The sequence below is a fragment of the Aegilops tauschii genome, chromosome 7 (assembly GCF_002575655.3).
Source record: "Aegilops tauschii subsp. strangulata cultivar AL8/78 chromosome 7, Aet v6.0, whole genome shotgun sequence".
Classification (NCBI taxonomy): Eukaryota; Viridiplantae; Streptophyta; class Magnoliopsida; order Poales; family Poaceae; genus Aegilops; species Aegilops tauschii.
In genome coordinates this window covers 63,753,272-63,775,877 of record NC_053041.3, presented here as the reverse complement: position 1 = coordinate 63,775,877, position 22,606 = coordinate 63,753,272, and the positions used below count along the sequence as shown (strand labels likewise).

At 45.6% G+C, this 22,606-nt stretch overlaps 1 long non-coding RNA gene across 19 annotated transcripts; it reads left to right on the top strand.

Annotated features, from left to right (window-relative positions):
• Positions 1-1,961: 1,961 nt before the first annotated feature.
• On the top strand, positions 1,962-16,509 carry LOC109735827 (uncharacterized). Of its 19 annotated transcripts, XR_012190061.1 has the most exons (35): positions 1,962-2,046; positions 2,147-2,236; positions 2,418-2,463; positions 2,552-2,630; positions 3,087-3,239; positions 3,349-3,398; positions 3,572-3,627; positions 3,701-3,763; positions 5,079-5,124; positions 5,213-5,291; positions 5,525-5,657; positions 5,748-5,900; positions 6,010-6,059; positions 6,233-6,288; positions 6,362-6,424; positions 7,740-7,785; positions 7,874-7,952; positions 8,409-8,561; positions 8,671-8,720; positions 8,894-8,949; positions 9,023-9,085; positions 10,401-10,446; positions 10,535-10,613; positions 11,070-11,222; positions 11,332-11,381; positions 11,555-11,610; positions 11,684-11,746; positions 13,062-13,107; positions 13,196-13,274; positions 13,731-13,883; positions 13,993-14,042; positions 14,212-14,267; positions 14,341-14,403; positions 14,823-15,013; positions 16,080-16,509. It is a non-coding gene; the product is annotated as an uncharacterized lncRNA (long non-coding RNA). The 19 variants fall into 19 exon arrangements; XR_012190063.1 differs by lacking the exon at positions 2,147-2,236 and having other exon boundaries at positions 1,963-2,046; positions 3,572-3,622; XR_012190062.1 differs by lacking the exon at positions 2,147-2,236 and having other exon boundaries at positions 1,963-2,046.
• The last annotated feature ends 6,097 nt before the right edge of the window (positions 16,510-22,606 follow it).

The window sequence follows — 22,606 nt, the reverse complement described above, 5'->3', positions numbered from 1 at the left end:
GGGCAAGTAAAATGGGTTCCTTTCTGCTGCGAAGGACAAGTGAAACAAGTTGACCACTGAAAGCCCCGGAAAAGTTGATGTCACAGACAATGTTTCGGGTGGCTGGGGAGTAGTAAAACATTGAGAGCACCTTGATGCAGCTCAGGTTCGACCATAACCATTTATTTGGTTTTAGCTTTACAAGAATGGATGGATGTTATGGGAAATCAAGGCCCAGTTCTTTTGCAGGATTCTCCCAAAATCTGCCCCTCTCTAGCTTCTCTTAGAATCTTTGACCCTCTTTTGTTTTACAATCCAACCTAATTAGACCCTAACTAGATAGGATTGTAAAACAAATCGGGCTCAATGATTCTGGGAGAATCTGGGTAGGGGTCAGATTCTGGGAGAATCTGGCAAAAGAATTGGGCCCAAGTATCATGGTAGACAGAATATAGCATGAGTGACATATAATAAGAAAAGTACAAAATACAGACTATTTGTACAACATGGCTGCTGAATCTACTTCACACAGCATAGTAAGAAATTATAATACACATGCACAAAAATATTCGGATAACATTGGTCACTTAGCTAATCGATACTACTACAAAAAAAGTTTCCGCAGCTTCCTAAACCACATGTGAGGTAAAAACAGATACAACTTGGTAAAGGGTATCATAGTCCATAACATCAACGCAATACCCTTTCGAGAAAAAAACATCAACGCAATACAGGAAGCATCAAACGTGACCTTCTAGGTGGATTTCCCTCTTGTGCTTAACAATATGGGACCAAGCAATAGTAATCTCCACCACAGAGTCACCAATCTTGCATATGCCTCGGCTAACGTTGCAATATTTGGTCCTGAACGTGACACTACTTTGTCTAGCAATAGCACCAGACTGCGAGTAGGCTTGTATGACAAATTGCAGGCTGTCTTCCAATTTTACAGAAACAACACGCCATGACAGATCAATGTAACCGGCTGTGCCCATTGGCATTTCCCCACCTTCGAAACTATGAGAATCAACCAGAACAACTTGCTTGGATAGGGGGTCCTTAACTTCGTGTGGTGGCGACGAGCACATAATCCGTCCGCCATATTCAAAAGGCCATGGCCCCTGTTCGTCAACACGAACACTCAAGATAGTAGCCTGGACAGTTTCCGTAAGCCGCTCTAAGCTTAACTCTACCGTGCAAAAGCAGTTGCTGAAGAGCATTGAACATATAAACCCTGCTAGAGTGGTAGTCACAACGAAGGCAGCCACGTCGCCTTTAAATCGCTCGTGCCACCGTCTGTTATTTTTGTGCCCCGCCGAGGGCATTTTCGTCATTTCGCATCCGGGCGTATAAAAGGCAGCCGTTCCAGTGGAGGTAACCTAGCCTTCTGCCCATCCCGCACTCGCGCCGCGCCCCTCTCCTCTCTCTCCCTCCAAACCCTAGCTAGACCGCGCCCGCCTCCCTGCCCCGCCGCCGTCGTCTCCTCCACCCGGCCAGCCGCCGCCGCTCGCGCCCGTCTCCTCCGGCCAGCCTCCGCCCGCAACCTCCCCCCTCCCGTTTTCAGAAGGGAAGGGAAGGAAGAGAAGAGGGAGAGCGAGCGGGTCAGGCGACGGGAAGGGAAGAGGAGAGGGAGAGCGAGCGGGTCAGGTGACGGCCATGGCCATGGCGCTCGCAGTCTCTCCTTCCCCATTCATCCTCTCGATCCGCTGCCGCCACCACCCCTATCTCTCCTCCTCACACATCCTCTCTCCTCGTCACCTCTGGCCGGAGGAGAACACTGCGGCGGCATCTCCTGGCGATGGCAGTGGGGGCGGGTGAGGCTGCAAGGCGACGAGCCAAGGCGGCAGAGGATCCGGTTCGTATGCTGTTGTTGCTGCCGATGGACGGATGAGGCGCTCTCAGATCACTCCCCACGGGCCTCCTTCGTCTTCCAAGTCCCAACCATGGCCGGCTCCAACCCCTCCTCTGTTATTGTTGTGCTCTTGTAGGAGAAGAAGAAGAATAGGCATGATCTCTGTATACATCCAGTGTATTTGGTTGGATTACTTTCGTTCTCTGAGAAATTTGGTGAGTCCAAGATTTAATTTCCTTGTTGAATAGACAACATATAGGATGAGAATGTGTATGTTTGCTGATTTTGGTGGTTTGGACATGGATTTGGCGGCAGAGAAGGGACACAGGAAGAGTATTTCGTGGAGGGATGTGTCCAACACTATTGTATGAATTAAATACACACTACCTGTTTGATGAAATGCAAGTATAATTCTCGTTATACTTTGGTTTCACAATCTTTCTGTTGTTTTTCTTCATGTAGCATCATTTTTTATTGCAGGCATTGATATATTTCTATTTGTGCTCATGCTAGGCAATATGAAGTCTTTAGTCTACACATTATCTGATTTTTAGCTGCTCATTATCCCATCATTTTTTTATTGCAGGCATTGAAAAATAAAAGAAATAAGAGACCCACGGCCTGTACTTAAGGTATGTTCTTCTTGCTCCTCCTCATGTGGTTTCATTCGTCGCCTAGGTTGCTGCTTAGTGCTTACTATGTCTGCCCTTGTTCTGCAAGGTCTAGGATCTGCTAGGTTGGTGGATCTGCGAGCTTGCGGTTCCTGTTGTTGATCAACCGCTGCTTCGGTTCGGTGGAGGTGTGTTCTGCTTGATCCTCCCCTTCTTTATGTTTACCATGGTTGTTTGTGCTTTTCACTAGGGGAATGCTTGTATTACTTTTATCTTGGCTGCTTCTCCTTCAGAATCTATATATCTTGATTATTTTCTCCTCCCCGTTATATTACTTATGTGCAATTCTTCTCCTTGTATTTGTTGAGAGGGAGTGTCATAAGTAAAATACAAGTCAGCTTATTGTCCTTTTGGGCCTCAGTTACATGAAGTAATGAACAAATGTGTGACGTGCCATGCCTGCAAGAAAGAGCTTCTGTCAGTTGCTTCGGTCTGTGCCTGTTCCTTTATGGCCAGTAGACTAAACTCTTTCGGCTCATAGATTCTTTGTGCTGGTACAGAATTTGGAGTTAACTAAAGTCGGATAATAATTGCATTATTCATGTATAGCATGACTAATCCAGGTTATTGCAAAAAACTTTCAGGTTTAATCAACCAAGTGAGTGCAGTTGCAAACCAGCTGTGCGGCTTATAGGAGCACTTGCGCCATCTTTGTAATGGCAAACACCATTCCCTTGATTGTTGATTAGTCATCTTCTCCTCATGATATGATACTGGAAGGATGTCATGATGGAACGGTATCTTTTTTGCATGTACAAAATTATTTTCTTAGTTTAAATCCGATGACTGCCCAGTTTTGTTAGAACGTGCCATACTGAGTTCATGGTTGGATTTTGATGTTTCCAGGTTGCTTTATGGAGGTCTCCACAAACTTGCCGTCAGAAGACATTTTAATGGTTTGTTATCTCCCTTTCCATAGTTTTCTATCACTTATGCCATTCAGATGACATGTCTGACTCAGGAACTGCTTACTTTCACATGCTAAAGAGCAAACAGTTGGATTTCCTGTACTGCATATCTGTTATTTTTTTTTGTTTGTGTGTTATATTAACTAGCTTTTTTGGTTAAGGTACTGTTGAATCTGTTCCCACCAGAGCCCTCTCGTGGGCACGATAAATATGTAAGGTACTAAGTTGTGTTATACTTCTATTCCCTTCCAAAGGGTAAACACTGAGTCTGACCCATATCATTTTGACAGTGAGGAAAACACAAACACCCTTGTCACTACTGGAGAGGATGGCCTAAAATTCTGGGATTTAAGGTAGCATAAACTCTACTAGGAACTGTGCAATCAATAGTTCAAATCTTTGTTGTCGACAAAACTACTGTTTGTCAGGCCATTTCTGATAGCATATATGGAGCTGTGTCGAGGCTTATGCTTTGTAACAGATGCAAATTAATAAGACGTCGCCTTTAAATCGCTCGTGCCACCGCCTGTTATTTTCGTGTCCCGCCGAGGGCATTTTCGTCATTTCGCATCCGGGCGTATAAAAGGCAGCCGTTCCAGTGGAGGTAACCTAGCCTTCTGCCCATCCCGCACTCGCGCCGCGCCCCTCTCCTCTCTCTCCCTCCAAACCCTAGCTAGACCGCGCCCGCCTCCCTGCCCCGCCGCCGTCGTCTCCTCCACCCGGCCAGCCGCCGCCGCTCGCGCCCGTCTCCTCCGGCCAGCCTCCGCCCGCAACCTCCCCCCTCCCGTTTTCAGAAGGGAAGGGAAGGAAGAGAAGAGGGAGAGCGAGCGGGTCAGGCGACGGGAAGGGAAGAGGAGAGGGAGAGCGAGCGGGTCAGGTGACGGCCATGGCCATGGCGCTCGCAGTCTCTCCTTCCCCATTCATCCTCTCGATCCGCTGCCGTCGCCACCCCTATCTCTCCTCCTCACACATCCTCTCTCCTCGTCACCTCTGGCCGGAGGAGAACACTGCGGCGGCATCTCCTGGCGATGGCAGTGGGGGCGGGTGAGGCTGCAAGGCGACGAGCCAAGGCGGCAGAGGATCCGGTTCGTATGCTGTTGTTGCTGCCGATGGACGGATGAGGCGCTCTCAGATCACTCCCCACGGGCCTCCTTCGTCTTCCAAGTCCCAACCATGGCCGGCTCCAACCCCTCCTCTGTTATTGTTGTGCTCCTGTAGGAGAAGAAGAAGAATAGGCATGATCTCTGTATACATCCAGTGTATTTGGTTGGATTACTTTCGTTCTCTGAGAAATTTGGTGAGTCCAAGATTTAATTTCCTTGTTGAATAGACAACATATAGGATGAGAATGTGTATGTTTGCTGATTTTGGTGGTTTGGACATGGATTTGACGGCAGAGAAGGGACACAGGAAGAGTATTTCGTGGAGGGATGTGTCCAACACTATTGTATGAATTAAATACACACTACCTGTTTGATGAAATGCAAGTATAATTCTCGTTATACTTTGGTTTCACAATCTTTCTGTTGTTTTTCTTCATGTAGCATCATTTTTTATTGCAGGCATTGATATATTTCTATTTGTGCTCATGCTAGGCAATATGAAGTCTTTAGTCTACACATTATCTGATTTTTAGCTGCTCATTATCCCATCATTTTTTTATTGCAGGCATTGAAAAATAAAAGAAATAAGAGACCCACGGCCTGTACTTAAGGTATGTTCTTCTTGCTCCTCCTCATGTGGTTTCATTCGTCGCCTAGGTTGCTGCTTAGTGCTTACTATGTCTGCCCTTGTTCTGCAAGGTCTAGGATCTGCTAGGTTGGTGGATCTGCGAGCTTGCGGTTCCTGTTGTTGATCAACCGCTGCTTCGGTTCGGTGGAGGTGTGTTCTGCTTGATCCTCCCCTTCTTTATGTTTACCATGGTTGTTTGTGCTTTTCACTAGGGGAATGCTTGTATTACTTTTATCTTGGCTGCTTCTCCTTCAGAATCTATATATCTTGATTATTTTCTCCTCCCCGTTATATTACTTATGTGCAATTCTTCTCCTTGTATTTGTTGAGAGGGAGTGTCATAAGTAAAATACAAGTCAGCTTATTGTCCTTTTGGGCCTCAGTTACATGAAGTAATGAACAAATGTGTGACGTGCCATGCCTGCAAGAAAGAGCTTCTGTCAGTTGCTTCGGTCTGTGCCTGTTCCTTTATGGCCAGTAGACTAAACTCTTTCGGCTCATAGATTCTTTGTGCTGGTACAGAATTTGGAGTTAACTAAAGTCGGATAATAATTGCATTATTCATGTATAGCATGACTAATCCAGGTTATTGCAAAAAACTTTCAGGTTTAATCAACCAAGTGAGTGCAGTTGCAAACCAGCTGTGCGGCTTATAGGAGCACTTGCGCCATCTTTGTAATGGCAAACACCATTCCCTTGATTGTTGATTAGTCATCTTCTCCTCATGATATGATACTGGAAGGATGTCATGATGGAACGGTATCTTTTTTGCATGTACAAAATTATTTTCTTAGTTTAAATCCGATGACTGCCCAGTTTTGTTAGAACGTGCCATACTGAGTTCATGGTTGGATTTTGATGTTTCCAGGTTGCTTTATGGAGGTCTCCACAAACTTGCCGTCAGAAGACATTTTAATGGTTTGTTATCTCCCTTTCCATAGTTTTCTATCACTTATGCCATTCAGATGACATGTCTGACTCAGGAACTGCTTACTTTCACATGCTAAAGAGCAAACAGTTGGATTTCCTGTACTGCATATCTGTTATTTTTTTTTGTTTGTGTGTTATATTAACTAGCTTTTCTGGTTAAGGTACTGTTGAATCTGTTCCCACCAGAGCCCTCTCGTGGGCACGATATATATGTAAGGTACTAAGTTGTGTTATACTTCTATTCCCTTCCAAAGGGTAAACACTGAGTCTGACCCATATCATTTTGACAGTGAGGAAAACACAAACACCCTTGTCACTACTGGAGAGGATGGCCTAAAATTCTGGGATTTAAGGTAGCATAAACTCTACTAGGAACTGTGCAATCAATAGTTCAAATCTTTGTTGTCGACAAAACTACTGTTTGTCAGGCCATTTCTGATAGCATATATGGAGCTGTGTCGAGGCTTATGCTTTGTAACAGATGCAAATTAATAAGACGTCGCCTTTAAATCGCTCGTGCCACCGCCTGTTATTTTCGTGTCCCGCCGAGGGCATTTTCGTCATTTCGCATCCGGGCGTATAAAAGGCAGCCGTTCCAGTGGAGGTAACCTAGCCTTCTGCCCATCCCGCACTCGCGCCGCGCCCCTCTCCTCTCTCTCCCTCCAAACCCTAGCTAGACCGCGCCCGCCTCCCTGCCCCGCCGCCGTCGTCTCCTCCACCCGGCCAGCCGCCGCCGCTCGCGCCCGTCTCCTCCGGCCAGCCTCCGCCCGCAACCTCCCCCCTCCCGTTTTCAGAAGGGAAGGGAAGGAAGAGAAGAGGGAGAGCGAGCGGGTCAGGCGACGGGAAGGGAAGAGGAGAGGGAGAGCGAGCGGGTCAGGTGACGGCCATGGCCATGGCGCTCGCAGTCTCTCCTTCCCCATTCATCCTCTCGATCCGCTGCCGTCGCCACCCCTATCTCTCCTCCTCACACATCCTCTCTCCTCGTCACCTCTGGCCGGAGGAGAACACTGCGGCGGCATCTCCTGGCGATGGCAGTGGGGGCGGGTGAGGCTGCAAGGCGACGAGCCAAGGCGGCAGAGGATCCGGTTCGTATGCTGTTGTTGCTGCCGATGGACGGATGAGGCGCTCTCAGATCACTCCCCACGGGCCTCCTTCGTCTTCCAAGTCCCAACCATGGCCGGCTCCAACCCCTCCTCTGTTATTGTTGTGCTCCTGTAGGAGAAGAAGAAGAATAGGCATGATCTCTGTATACATCCAGTGTATTTGGTTGGATTACTTTCGTTCTCTGAGAAATTTGGTGAGTCCAAGATTTAATTTCCTTGTTGAATAGACAACATATAGGATGAGAATGTGTATGTTTGCTGATTTTGGTGGTTTGGACATGGATTTGACGGCAGAGAAGGGACACAGGAAGAGTATTTCGTGGAGGGATGTGTCCAACACTATTGTATGAATTAAATACACACTACCTGTTTGATGAAATGCAAGTATAATTCTCGTTATACTTTGGTTTCACAATCTTTCTGTTGTTTTTCTTCATGTAGCATCATTTTTTATTGCAGGCATTGATATATTTCTATTTGTGCTCATGCTAGGCAATATGAAGTCTTTAGTCTACACATTATCTGATTTTTAGCTGCTCATTATCCCATCATTTTTTTATTGCAGGCATTGAAAAATAAAAGAAATAAGAGACCCACGGCCTGTACTTAAGGTATGTTCTTCTTGCTCCTCCTCATGTGGTTTCATTCGTCGCCTAGGTTGCTGCTTAGTGCTTACTATGTCTGCCCTTGTTCTGCAAGGTCTAGGATCTGCTAGGTTGGTGGATCTGCGAGCTTGCGGTTCCTGTTGTTGATCAACCGCTGCTTCGGTTCGGTGGAGGTGTGTTCTGCTTGATCCTCCCCTTCTTTATGTTTACCATGGTTGTTTGTGCTTTTCACTAGGGGAATGCTTGTATTACTTTTATCTTGGCTGCTTCTCCTTCAGAATCTATATATCTTGATTATTTTCTCCTCCCCGTTATATTACTTATGTGCAATTCTTCTCCTTGTATTTGTTGAGAGGGAGTGTCATAAGTAAAATACAAGTCAGCTTATTGTCCTTTTGGGCCTCAGTTACATGAAGTAATGAACAAATGTGTGACGTGCCATGCCTGCAAGAAAGAGCTTCTGTCAGTTGCTTCGGTCTGTGCCTGTTCCTTTATGGCCAGTAGACTAAACTCTTTCGGCTCATAGATTCTTTGTGCTGGTACAGAATTTGGAGTTAACTAAAGTCGGATAATAATTGCATTATTCATGTATAGCATGACTAATCCAGGTTATTGCAAAAAACTTTCAGGTTTAATCAACCAAGTGAGTGCAGTTGCAAACCAGCTGTGCGGCTTATAGGAGCACTTGCGCCATCTTTGTAATGGCAAACACCATTCCCTTGATTGTTGATTAGTCATCTTCTCCTCATGATATGATACTGGAAGGATGTCATGATGGAACGGTATCTTTTTTGCATGTACAAAATTATTTTCTTAGTTTAAATCCGATGACTGCCCAGTTTTGTTAGAACGTGCCATACTGAGTTCATGGTTGGATTTTGATGTTTCCAGGTTGCTTTATGGAGGTCTCCACAAACTTGCCGTCAGAAGACATTTTAATGGTTTGTTATCTCCCTTTCCATAGTTTTCTATCACTTATGCCATTCAGATGACATGTCTGACTCAGGAACTGCTTACTTTCACATGCTAAAGAGCAAACAGTTGGATTTCCTGTACTGCATATCTGTTATTTTTTTTTGTTTGTGTGTTATATTAACTAGCTTTTCTGGTTAAGGTACTGTTGAATCTGTTCCCACCAGAGCCCTCTCGTGGGCACGATATATATGTAAGGTACTAAGTTGTGTTATACTTCTATTCCCTTCCAAAGGGTAAACACTGAGTCTGACCCATATCATTTTGACAGTGAGGAAAACACAAACACCCTTGTCACTACTGGAGAGGATGGCCTAAAATTCTGGGATTTAAGGTAGCATAAACTCTACTAGGAACTGTGCAATCAATAGTTCAAATCTTTGTTGTCGACAAAACTACTGTTTGTCAGGCCATTTCTGATAGCATATATGGAGCTGTGTCGAGGCTTATGCTTTGTAACAGATGCAAATTAATAAGACGTCGCCTTTAAATCGCTCGTGCCACCGCCTGTTATTTTCGTGTCCCGCCGAGGGCATTTTCGTCATTTCGCATCCGGGCGTATAAAAGGCAGCCGTTCCAGTGGAGGTAACCTAGCCTTCTGCCCATCCCGCACTCGCGCCGCGCCCCTCTCCTCTCTCTCCCTCCAAACCCTAGCTAGACCGCGCCCGCCTCCCTGCCCCGCCGCCGTCGTCTCCTCCACCCGGCCAGCCGCCGCCGCTCGCGCCCGTCTCCTCCGGCCAGCCTCCGCCCGCAACCTCCCCCCTCCCGTTTTCAGAAGGGAAGGGAAGGAAGAGAAGAGGGAGAGCGAGCGGGTCAGGCGACGGGAAGGGAAGAGGAGAGGGAGAGCGAGCGGGTCAGGTGACGGCCATGGCCATGGCGCTCGCAGTCTCTCCTTCCCCATTCATCCTCTCGATCCGCTGCCGTCGCCACCCCTATCTCTCCTCCTCACACATCCTCTCTCCTCGTCACCTCTGGCCGGAGGAGAACACTGCGGCGGCATCTCCTGGCGATGGCAGTGGGGGCGGGTGAGGCTGCAAGGCGACGAGCCAAGGCGGCAGAGGATCCGGTTCGTATGCTGTTGTTGCTGCCGATGGACGGATGAGGCGCTCTCAGATCACTCCCCACGGGCCTCCTTCGTCTTCCAAGTCCCAACCATGGCCGGCTCCAACCCCTCCTCTGTTATTGTTGTGCTCCTGTAGGAGAAGAAGAAGAATAGGCATGATCTCTGTATACATCCAGTGTATTTGGTTGGATTACTTTCGTTCTCTGAGAAATTTGGTGAGTCCAAGATTTAATTTCCTTGTTGAATAGACAACATATAGGATGAGAATGTGTATGTTTGCTGATTTTGGTGGTTTGGACATGGATTTGACGGCAGAGAAGGGACACAGGAAGAGTATTTCGTGGAGGGATGTGTCCAACACTATTGTATGAATTAAATACACACTACCTGTTTGATGAAATGCAAGTATAATTCTCGTTATACTTTGGTTTCACAATCTTTCTGTTGTTTTTCTTCATGTAGCATCATTTTTTATTGCAGGCATTGATATATTTCTATTTGTGCTCATGCTAGGCAATATGAAGTCTTTAGTCTACACATTATCTGATTTTTAGCTGCTCATTATCCCATCATTTTTTTATTGCAGGCATTGAAAAATAAAAGAAATAAGAGACCCACGGCCTGTACTTAAGGTATGTTCTTCTTGCTCCTCCTCATGTGGTTTCATTCGTCGCCTAGGTTGCTGCTTAGTGCTTACTATGTCTGCCCTTGTTCTGCAAGGTCTAGGATCTGCTAGGTTGGTGGATCTGCGAGCTTGCGGTTCCTGTTGTTGATCAACCGCTGCTTCGGTTCGGTGGAGGTGTGTTCTGCTTGATCCTCCCCTTCTTTATGTTTACCATGGTTGTTTGTGCTTTTCACTAGGGGAATGCTTGTATTACTTTTATCTTGGCTGCTTCTCCTTCAGAATCTATATATCTTGATTATTTTCTCCTCCCCGTTATATTACTTATGTGCAATTCTTCTCCTTGTATTTGTTGAGAGGGAGTGTCATAAGTAAAATACAAGTCAGCTTATTGTCCTTTTGGGCCTCAGTTACATGAAGTAATGAACAAATGTGTGACGTGCCATGCCTGCAAGAAAGAGCTTCTGTCAGTTGCTTCGGTCTGTGCCTGTTCCTTTATGGCCAGTAGACTAAACTCTTTCGGCTCATAGATTCTTTGTGCTGGTACAGAATTTGGAGTTAACTAAAGTCGGATAATAATTGCATTATTCATGTATAGCATGACTAATCCAGGTTATTGCAAAAAACTTTCAGGTTTAATCAACCAAGTGAGTGCAGTTGCAAACCAGCTGTGCGGCTTATAGGAGCACTTGCGCCATCTTTGTAATGGCAAACACCATTCCCTTGATTGTTGATTAGTCATCTTCTCCTCATGATATGATACTGGAAGGATGTCATGATGGAACGGTATCTTTTTTGCATGTACAAAATTATTTTCTTAGTTTAAATCCGATGACTGCCCAGTTTTGTTAGAACGTGCCATACTGAGTTCATGGTTGGATTTTGATGTTTCCAGGTTGCTTTATGGAGGTCTCCACAAACTTGCCGTCAGAAGACATTTTAATGGTTTGTTATCTCCCTTTCCATAGTTTTCTATCACTTATGCCATTCAGATGACATGTCTGACTCAGGAACTGCTTACTTTCACATGCTAAAGAGCAAACAGTTGGATTTCCTGTACTGCATATCTGTTATTTTTTTTTGTTTGTGTGTTATATTAACTAGCTTTTCTGGTTAAGGTACTGTTGAATCTGTTCCCACCAGAGCCCTCTCGTGGGCACGATATATATGTAAGGTACTAAGTTGTGTTATACTTCTATTCCCTTCCAAAGGGTAAACACTGAGTCTGACCCATATCATTTTGACAGTGAGGAAAACACAAACACCCTTGTCACTACTGGAGAGGATGGCCTAAAATTCTGGGATTTAAGGTAGCATAAACTCTACTAGGAACTGTGCAATCAATAGTTCAAATCTTTGTTGTCGACAAAACTACTGTTTGTCAGGCCATTTCTGATAGCATATATGGAGCTGTGTCGAGGCTTATGCTTTGTAACAGATGCAAATTAATAAGACGTCGCCTTTAAATCGCTCGTGCCACCGCCTGTTATTTTCGTGTCCCGCCGAGGGCATTTTCGTCATTTCGCATCCGGGCGTATAAAAGGCAGCCGTTCCAGTGGAGGTAACCTAGCCTTCTGCCCATCCCGCACTCGCGCCGCGCCCCTCTCCTCTCTCTCCCTCCAAACCCTAGCTAGACCGCGCCCGCCTCCCTGCCCCGCCGCCGTCGTCTCCTCCACCCGGCCAGCCGCCGCCGCTCGCGCCCGTCTCCTCCGGCCAGCCTCCGCCCGCAACCTCCCCCCTCCCGTTTTCAGAAGGGAAGGGAAGGAAGAGAAGAGGGAGAGCGAGCGGGTCAGGCGACGGGAAGGGAAGAGGAGAGGGAGAGCGAGCGGGTCAGGTGACGGCCATGGCCATGGCGCTCGCAGTCTCTCCTTCCCCATTCATCCTCTCGATCCGCTGCCGTCGCCACCCCTATCTCTCCTCCTCACACATCCTCTCTCCTCGTCACCTCTGGCCGGAGGAGAACACTGCGGCGGCATCTCCTGGCGATGGCAGTGGGGGCGGGTGAGGCTGCAAGGCGACGAGCCAAGGCGGCAGAGGATCCGGTTCGTATGCTGTTGTTGCTGCCGATGGACGGATGAGGCGCTCTCAGATCACTCCCCACGGGCCTCCTTCGTCTTCCAAGTCCCAACCATGGCCGGCTCCAACCCCTCCTCTGTTATTGTTGTGCTCCTGTAGGAGAAGAAGAAGAATAGGCATGATCTCTGTATACATCCAGTGTATTTGGTTGGATTACTTTCGTTCTCTGAGAAATTTGGTGAGTCCAAGATTTAATTTCCTTGTTGAATAGACAACATATAGGATGAGAATGTGTATGTTTGCTGATTTTGGTGGTTTGGACATGGATTTGACGGCAGAGAAGGGACACAGGAAGAGTATTTCGTGGAGGGATGTGTCCAACACTATTGTATGAATTAAATACACACTACCTGTTTGATGAAATGCAAGTATAATTCTCGTTATACTTTGGTTTCACAATCTTTCTGTTGTTTTTCTTCATGTAGCATCATTTTTTATTGCAGGCATTGATATATTTCTATTTGTGCTCATGCTAGGCAATATGAAGTCTTTAGTCTACACATTATCTGATTTTTAGCTGCTCATTATCCCATCATTTTTTTATTGCAGGCATTGAAAAATAAAAGAAATAAGAGACCCACGGCCTGTACTTAAGGTATGTTCTTCTTGCTCCTCCTCATGTGGTTTCATTCGTCGCCTAGGTTGCTGCTTAGTGCTTACTATGTCTGCCCTTGTTCTGCAAGGTCTAGGATCTGCTAGGTTGGTGGATCTGCGAGCTTGCGGTTCCTGTTGTTGATCAACCGCTGCTTCGGTTCGGTGGAGGTGTGTTCTGCTTGATCCTCCCCTTCTTTATGTTTACCATGGTTGTTTGTGCTTTTCACTAGGGGAATGCTTGTATTACTTTTATCTTGGCTGCTTCTCCTTCAGAATCTATATATCTTGATTATTTTCTCCTCCCCGTTATATTACTTATGTGCAATTCTTCTCCTTGTATTTGTTGAGAGGGAGTGTCATAAGTAAAATACAAGTCAGCTTATTGTCCTTTTGGGCCTCAGTTACATGAAGTAATGAACAAATGTGTGACGTGCCATGCCTGCAAGAAAGAGCTTCTGTCAGTTGCTTCGGTCTGTGCCTGTTCCTTTATGGCCAGTAGACTAAACTCTTTCGGCTCATAGATTCTTTGTGCTGGTACAGAATTTGGAGTTAACTAAAGTCGGATAATAATTGCATTATTCATGTATAGCATGACTAATCCAGGTTATTGCAAAAAACTTTCAGGTTTAATCAACCAAGTGAGTGCAGTTGCAAACCAGCTGTGCGGCTTATAGGAGCACTTGCGCCATCTTTGTAATGGCAAACACCATTCCCTTGATTGTTGATTAGTCATCTTCTCCTCATGATATGATACTGGAAGGATGTCATGATGGAACGGTATCTTTTTTGCATGTACAAAATTATTTTCTTAGTTTAAATCCGATGACTGCCCAGTTTTGTTAGAACGTGCCATACTGAGTTCATGGTTGGATTTTGATGTTTCCAGGTTGCTTTATGGAGGTCTCCACAAACTTGCCGTCAGAAGACATTTTAATGGTTTGTTATCTCCCTTTCCATAGTTTTCTATCACTTATGCCATTCAGATGACATGTCTGACTCAGGAACTGCTTACTTTCACATGCTAAAGAGCAAACAATTGGATTTCCTGTACTGCATATCTCTCTTTTTTTTGTGTGTGTTATATTAACTAGCTTTTCTGGTTAAGGTACTGTTGAATCTGTTCCCACCAGAGCCCTCTCGTGGGCACGATATATATGTAAGGTACTAAGTTGTGTTATACTTCTATTCCCTTCCAAAGGGTAAACACTGAGTCTGACCCATATCATTTTGACAGTGAGGAAAACACAAACACCCTTGTCACTACTGGAGAGGATGGCCTAAAATTCTGGGATTTAAGGTAGCATAAACTCTACTAGGAACTGTGCAATCAATAGTTCAAATCTTTGTTGTCGACAAAACTACTGTTTGTCAGGCCATTTCTGATAGCATATATGGAGCTGTGTCGAGGCTTATGCTTTGTAACAGATGCAAATTAATCAACTTAGTAAAGATCCAAATAGCAGTAAGATAAAGATATTACCCTATATAGCAGCTGAACTATGTGTGTTTCATTCCTATAAATGTGTACTGGGACAATGCTCACTGTTCACTGTATCTCTTTGGTGAAAACACACCTAAAATGGTATTTCACTTATAAGTAACTATCTAATTTGCATGTTCCATTTTATTTCAGATGTAACACATTCTTTGTATGTATTATGATGGATTTTAGATATGCTTAGTTGATATCATTTTTTTCTCTTGACTCTAAAACAGGTATGTACAAGCTATTTAAGAGGGCCAAGAAGGTGGAATGGCTTCGCTTATACAGTTTCTGACTGCTAACAGTGCCATCATCAATGAGCTTCACTCTAAAGTCTGTTCATGAGAGGGTTGGGCTTCCTTCAATGCTAGGGCTGAAATTGGAGAATAAACAAGGGGTTGACATGCCTGTGAAGTTCTATTAGGTATGCTTCTCTCTCTCCCCAAATCTTTCGGTTCCTGAAGCACACACCCGGTCAGTTTGTCCATACGTAGATTTTTTTCCTTCTTGTTGGTGCACTATTCTCGGGTTTTGTGTGTGTTTCTTTCTTGCGGCCAGCTTGACCATTTACTCTAGAAGGAGTTACTCAACTAAAAAAGAGCAAACAAGTTGAGATTCTTTTGTCTTGTCTATATCGTTCCTACAATGTTGTTTGGGTTGATTTTCTTGCTTTTTTGTAGTTTATGGAGAGAGTTAAGTAGTAGGGTAGCCTTTCTATGGTGGCGATCGCATGCTGTGCAGCCGAGTGTAGTTAATTTGATGGTTCATGTTACAAGAAAAATCATTCCTCTGTTTGTAGGTTTCAGGTTCCTTTTGTTGTGAGGTGCTCCATGGCCCTTTGCTTGGTTGCTCTGTGGTGTGGCAACAGAGATAATAAGCAGTCTTGTATACTAACCAAGAGAACATCCATTTCATGATTTTGGGTATTGGGTTCTCTTTGCTAAACCAGCTGCAGCTAGATGAGAGAAGTAGCAAGTAATATCAGGTGCATAATTTCTATCAGTCTGTGTATTCTAATGACTACTGATATCCCCTTTCCTGTAGTGTGGCACTGAATCAATAGTCATTTTTGCACAATCATGTGTCATGTTCCTTTATGAATCATATAATATCAAGAGGCCACTTATGAAACTGTTCAGATTTTTATGGCAGCCCTAACTTCGCTAGGTAATAACTTTATTTGGTCTTTATCCAACTGGTTTTTATCATATCAAATTACTGCAGAGCGTACTGATTTTTTTGTCACCTAGCAACGGTGCCTTTCAGTTCAACTAGCACTTTAAACCTCCGAAGGTTTAAGGTGAACAATGAGATATTTTTGGGTTTGTTTGAACTGTTGTGTCTGTCCACTTGAGTGCCTCCATATGTGGTTCTCCTGTTGCATTAGTTCTATTTTTATTTTTGATCATCTTGCCCAAAACTAAAGTTTCACTACATGAAAAATGACTACTTTATTTTATACCATGTTATCCTCTTTCTCTTCCCCACAGGACAGCGTCTCCCCGCGTTCTCGATCCGGCGCCGCCACATATTGTGATTCTGTATCGGGCGCATGTCGTCGCCATAAGAGAGCCTGCTGGTGTGGTCTTCATGCTTGGTGTGGAGAAGCACGGGAGGATGAGTAGGACGGGCATGGGGAAGGAGCAGCCAGGCCGGAGCTCCGGCGTTGCTCGCGTCATGGTCGAATGGAGCCGGCCATCACTATGGGTTGCTGCTCGCCGGTCGTTGTTCCACAATTTTTTTACTGTTCTCTCATCTCCTATATGGTGTCCAAGAAATACTAATGTAGACAATTCAAAATTTTAAAATACCTTCTGGCCAATTATGTGGGGAAGGTGCAGCAAGCCGGCCCTCGCGTTGCAGTAGAGTGGAGCCGACAATTTTATGATCGGTCTCTAAATATTTCAACTTGCACAGTTTGAATTAGCTTCACATGGTATATAGTTTGAACATAGGTATTCCTTAATTTTTCATATAAAAGGTTTAGAATTATTACTCTTAGTGCTAAAACTCGGAAGTTACTAACAAATGCAAACGTTTCTATTACAAAAGGTTTAGAATTATTATCCTTGATGCTTGAATTTGGACCTTTCACCTTACTTGGGTAACATAGAGCCAAATGGCACATTGTCCAAATACACGTTCAAAACACTTTGGGTTTGATATGTTCTCTATCCTTGATCAAACATAAAATTACTAAAAAAGGCAAATATTTCTCAACACGAACATGGTTTCAAATGGGTCTCTGCGCCATTTGGCGCACCGGGTCATCTAGTGGTCTCTAAACCTTGATGGTAACCACCGGAGTAAGTGGAGCAATTGGTGATCAATGCTCTATCACTAGACCTTGTTTCACCTTTTACTTTCAGCTGGACTTCCAAATCGGCATATTCCATGGCCACAATCGCACGCGACGGGCCAGTCAAGCACAAAAATGGATCCTGCAGGGATCATCATCATAATCATGCGTATAGTTGAACACAATGAAAAAGAAAAAGAAAAAGAAAGGTGAAACGAAGAGAAAAAACAGGTACACGGTGCACACCTCTGGAGTGAGTTTTTGGCAGTCTTCCCTCCGCCGAGAGAAGAGGATGTTGCGGTTGTAGTCCACGGCGTCTCAGGCAGCCACGACCCCATACACATTGAGTGGCCACTCCAACTTCCTACCTGCTCCGATAATCTTGACGGAGTAGATCTGCAGGGTGCTCGCGGTCCTAGCAGCATATGGGATCAATCCTGGCGTGCAGTATGTAAAGTGCATAGGACTCAGCACGGCTGCAGGACACAGAGCCATCAAATCAATCCAAGCGTTAGACATGTTCCAACATGAATTAGGGCCAGTTCTTTTGGCGGCTTAAAAAATAAGCTGCCTCCTCCCCTGTTTTTTTCCATAAGCCATCATCCTCATTCATGGGGGCTTCTGAAATAGTTACGGGATCACTAACCTAGAAGCTCATGACGAGACAATCAAACATCTCTTCTCTTCTTTCAATGTAAGTTTGCGCGTTCTAGATGGTCAGTTATCCAAATAGCGTCAAATTTGTATCCACCAACAAGTGTTACCAATATATATGGTCACTGGCTTGATGGAATACCAAATACTTTTAATACGCTAATACGGGTGGGAGCGTCTGCCTTACTATGGTCGCTTTGGCTATGTAGAAATGATTGCGTTTTTAATGGCAAAATCTCTTCTCCTATGCAGGTTATTTACCGTTGTACGCACTGGCTTCGTATGTGGTCTACTCTGCACCGAACGGAGTACCAATCGCTGTTCAAGGCGGTGTGTATGCGGTTGGAGCGGGTGGCCAGGAGGTTTTTACCCAACATGGGTGGCAGCATAATCTCCGAATCGGTCCACCTTCTCCGTCGACATAGGCATAGTTTCGGCCCCATATGGCTTTACTGTTGCCACTTTGTCGTTTTTTATATCTTTTGTCAGACTATTTCTTTGATGGCTGTGTGCATCTTAGCTATGCAGAGGCCGGGTGTCGCTCTTTATGCTTTGTATCCGCTCGATGCTACATTTTGAGTTAATAAAAGCGCCCTTTATCGAAAAAACTAACCTAGAAGCTCAACAAATTTCAGGAGCGGCTTATTTTTTAAGCTGGGGAGAGGCAGCTTGTTTTTTAAGCTGGGGAGAGGCAGCTTATTTTTTAAGCCGCCCAAAGAACTGGCCCTTACTACTTTATACCACCTTTAGTGATCTAAAAGATCTTATATTAGTTTACATAAGGAGTACAATGGAGGATTGAATGAAGAAAGCAAAGGAATATACTCCCTCCATCCCAAAATAAGTGTTTCAGAGGGAATATGTTTTACTTACTCGCGTCTTCGAAGTCGTTTTCGTCTCCCCATGCAGACTCCCAGACTTTACGTTCCAAAGCAAACAACTTCTCCTCCCCCTCCATCTCCATGGCCATCTCCTCGGCTGATTCCATGAGGTCTTCTTCCTCTTCCTCTTCCTCCTCCTCCTCCTCCTCCTCCTCCTCCTCAGCTTCCTCCTCATCCTCCTCTTCCTGTTGGCCCCTACGCGACAAGCGGATGGTGGCGTCCACTTCGCGCTGCCATTTAATGTCGGGGCAAATAGCTCCCATGCGACGTCGTTGAGTTGAATTGTCTCTCATGCGACATCGTTGGTTCAAATGACTCTCATGCGACATCTGCGTTGGAAAAAATAGCTGCCGTGCGACACTGCTGCCTAATCCAAAGACACATGTTTAAAACTCGAATCAGGTGAGCGGGACCCACAACATGGGACCCACTAACTTATCCAGCTCAGCATTGGTCAGGTGAGCGGGACCCACAACGTGGGACCCACTAACTTATCCAGCTCAGCATTGGTCAGGTGAGCGGGACCCACAGCATGGGACCCACTAACTTATCCAGCTCAGCATTGGTACAAGAGGACACCGAGCCGTGCCCCGAGCCGTGCAGCACCCGAGCCCTACCGCGGCCTTCCCATCCTCCTCCCCCTCCCCGACCGTTGTTGTTCTTCTTCTCCGACGACGACGCGCAGCAACGCCGTTCCGGGCCGCGACCTAGCAATGTCGAGCTCCGCTTCAGCCTCCCGCCGCTCATGGCCGCGCTATGGCGCAGTGCCCATGACAAGGTGCCCTGCATGCCCAGGTACCGCACCCCTGAAGCGGCTAGTCACAACGACCGACAAGAATGGCAACCTTGGGCGGGAATTCGTGAAATGCGAGAGCAAACCAGAGCAGGGAAAGGTGAGATTTTACTTCTCAATATGCCAATTTTGTTTTTTGTCTCCCAATTTCATATTTTTCATCGGATTTGGGATTTAGGGTTCATCTTTCCGATTTCAGAAATTGAAGCAATGCATCCATTTTGAGTGGCTAGATGAGTACATAGAGCAGATTCAACTGGAGGGTGCATCAGGGGAGCTCGATTTACTGTTGGAGGCGGAGAAGTTTGGATCGGGCCCATCTGGATCTGGGGCCCCTGCATCTGGCAATTCCATTGGAGGCGCCCATTCCATTGGTGCTACTGTGGGGGATGCAGGAGTGACGGCAGAGCTGAAGAAGCTGAACAAGCAGATGAAGAAACTCATCGAATTGCAGAAGCAGGGCAATTTGATCGGGCTGATGGCCGGACTTTTTTATGTTTGTGTAATTGCTCTCGCATTTGTTTATGTGATGATAATTAGTCATAAGTGAATAGATTGGGCATCATTTGTAATCGTAATGATATGGATGTTTGAATAAAAGTGTTGCGCTATACGAATTCGGCATGTCTTCTCCACTCTGTTTCGGCCCCGTTTTTTCAGTTCTTCAGTTCGTCATCAGTTTCAGTTTCAGTGGTAGAGGGAGAAAAGGAAAAAAGGTTCGTCCACAGTTGCCCGAAAAGGCCAGGCCCATATAAAAGTTAGGCAGGGCCGAATAGAACATATCCAGGCCCATTGACAAAAGAAGTGTAGCTAGTGCAAAAAAAAGTGCACACGGTAATTGACATCGATATATCACAAATTTTAAGTTTCTTGCAGTCACCTTTTGTGAGATAACTCATCTGATAATTATTTGAGCTATTTTTATGCACAAGCTATCGTGTCCGATGGTAGGGTCCCGTGTTGTTTCGCCTAAAACAAAAGGTTGGTTCTAGTTAGCAGTCTAACTTGCAGTCTTTGTGAACCAAAAAAGTTGCAGTTGTTTGGTTCTAGTTTATTTCAACCAAGCACCATTTTTAATTTTTTTTGATTTGTGCTATGGTGTTTTCAAAGTTTTTACTCGCGTGTTTCAACCGAAAAAGGTTGTGCCCCTCTAAAAAAAAGACATCTAGTGTGCCCCTAGTAGCATCTCCTTACAACATAGAGGGGCATCCCCTTACAACATATAGTGCATAAAACATAAAAGGAAGATAATTAACTAGACACGTGCTAACAACAACTTTTATGATTGGATCATGTTTTAGTGCATTTTTTAGTTCACACGGCCACATAAATAAAATGCAATGGAGAAACTTTAGGCCCGAAAAAACATTAATAGATAGCACGATAGAGGGGCATCGGGTACCCTAGTAGCATCCCCTTAGAGAACATATAGAGGGGCATCCCCTTACAACATATAGTGCATAAAACATGAAAGGAAAATAATTAAAACTAGACATATAGCTAGAAGACACGGGCACACACGCCCCAACCAACACAACACAAGCTAGATAGATAGAAAGACTCGCACTCGAACAACTCCTTGGCCCCTCCTTAGCCGGCGCTCCTCACTCGTCGTTCTCCGGCATCTGGTAGGGGAGGGTGTGCATGCCGTTGGGGTGGGGGAAGATGTGGTGGAAGTTGGTGAAGATGTTGTAGGTGGTGAACGCGATAAACTCGCATCCACACCAGAACACCTGGCCGAGGAGGTGGTGAGCGTCGTAGGGGTTGGTGAAGGTGACGTAGAGGCTGATGACGATGCCATTGGCGTCACCATCGTACTGCTCATGGAGGTGGAACATGGGCGGAGTGCCCGGAGGGAGGTGGCAGTAGCCGGCTTGGAGGAAGAAGCGAGTCAACTCTCTAGGGCCCCTCCACCTTGAGATGGCCCACACCCTCAGGCTATTCTCGGCGATGACTCCGGCCGGGTACTCCCTCTCCGGCACGGTGCGAGGGCAACGGTAGGTAGGGCCGTAGAACTGCATGGTGGCTCGAGTGGTGGATTTGGCTCGAAACGAAGAAGCGGAGGAGGCTTGAGAGATGAGTGTGAGAGGGATGAGGAAATGGTGCCCTTTTATAGCCGCGTTGCAGCCATAGTCAATGTACATGACGCCTTCGATCGTTTTCTCTTCTCCGTTCGTGCTGGCATAAGTAATTGCGGGCATTAATTCAAAAACGGCGGGCAGAGCATCCAAAGAGGCACGGGCGGCACATGAGAGATGCATCGTTTCGTGGACTTGCATCGGCGGTGACGCCGCGTGGGAAACAGGCCCGTTCATCCGCGCGTGACACTGAAAAAGGAGCTGCACCACCGACGCTCCATCCCGTGTCTCAGGTTCAAACATGCATTTGTTAAAAATAGCTTAGATGCGACGTACCTATACGCCGCGCCCCTGCCGCTGCTTTACTGCGTCGATGCGTGCATGCAAGCCCGCATGCAAAGGGCTAGGCTGTGTCCCAGCATTCACGAGCACAGAATAGCTAGGCTGCGACGCCGTTGCATGGCATGCATGGGAGAGGGATGGCCCACATGTCAGTGACCCTCTCGCATGCAGCCCATCCCCCCTCTCGACGGCCATGCGCACGCACGCCAAGCTCTGCCGGGCCCGATCCGCTCGGCCCGACGGTCACTGAGATGCTCCCACGCTCAACGTTATCTGTTCGTCAGAGAAAAAAAAGGTGGCCAATCAGATTGGAGAATCAGGGCTCCCACGGATCGCCCCCGCGGAATCCTTCTAGAAGGCCTATCCGACGGCCGCAGTTTGGCGTTAGGGTTAGATCGACGGTGGACGTTTGGCGCTAGGGTTACATGGGTTTTGGAGGCAGTCAACGGGGTTTTGAAAGGTTTGACCGAACATTCAAATGTGTATAACTAATTCAAAAAAATCTAAAAAATGAAAAACCTGCGCATATAGTCTTGTTATGTCACACAGTTATGATATAAAATGATAAACTTGATCTAATGATCTTTGCATGAAAAAACCTTCACAAATTGGACTATCTCGACTGAGGTTGCATAGAGTTGAAAGGAGTGAGAAGAGGGTTTGAGGTTTTGAAAATGCAAAAAATCAAAAACCTCACCTTAGCTTCATTTTGGAGTGACTAAGGAGGATCTGAAGTTATTTTTGCATTTAAAATTTTTAAACTTGTTTTATTGCTGACTTTGTATTAAAGGGTGTTTTTTCAAAAATAAATTAATAATATGAATACTTATTAAAAAAAAGGTGAGACTTCGTATTGATCCTATATAGGTATAATATAAGCTAAGAAAAATCTTTTTTTGTGATTTTGAGAAGGTCGAAAAAAACTTGCTTAGAAATGGGGTCGTTTTCCCTTACTTTGGAGCCTGTTTGG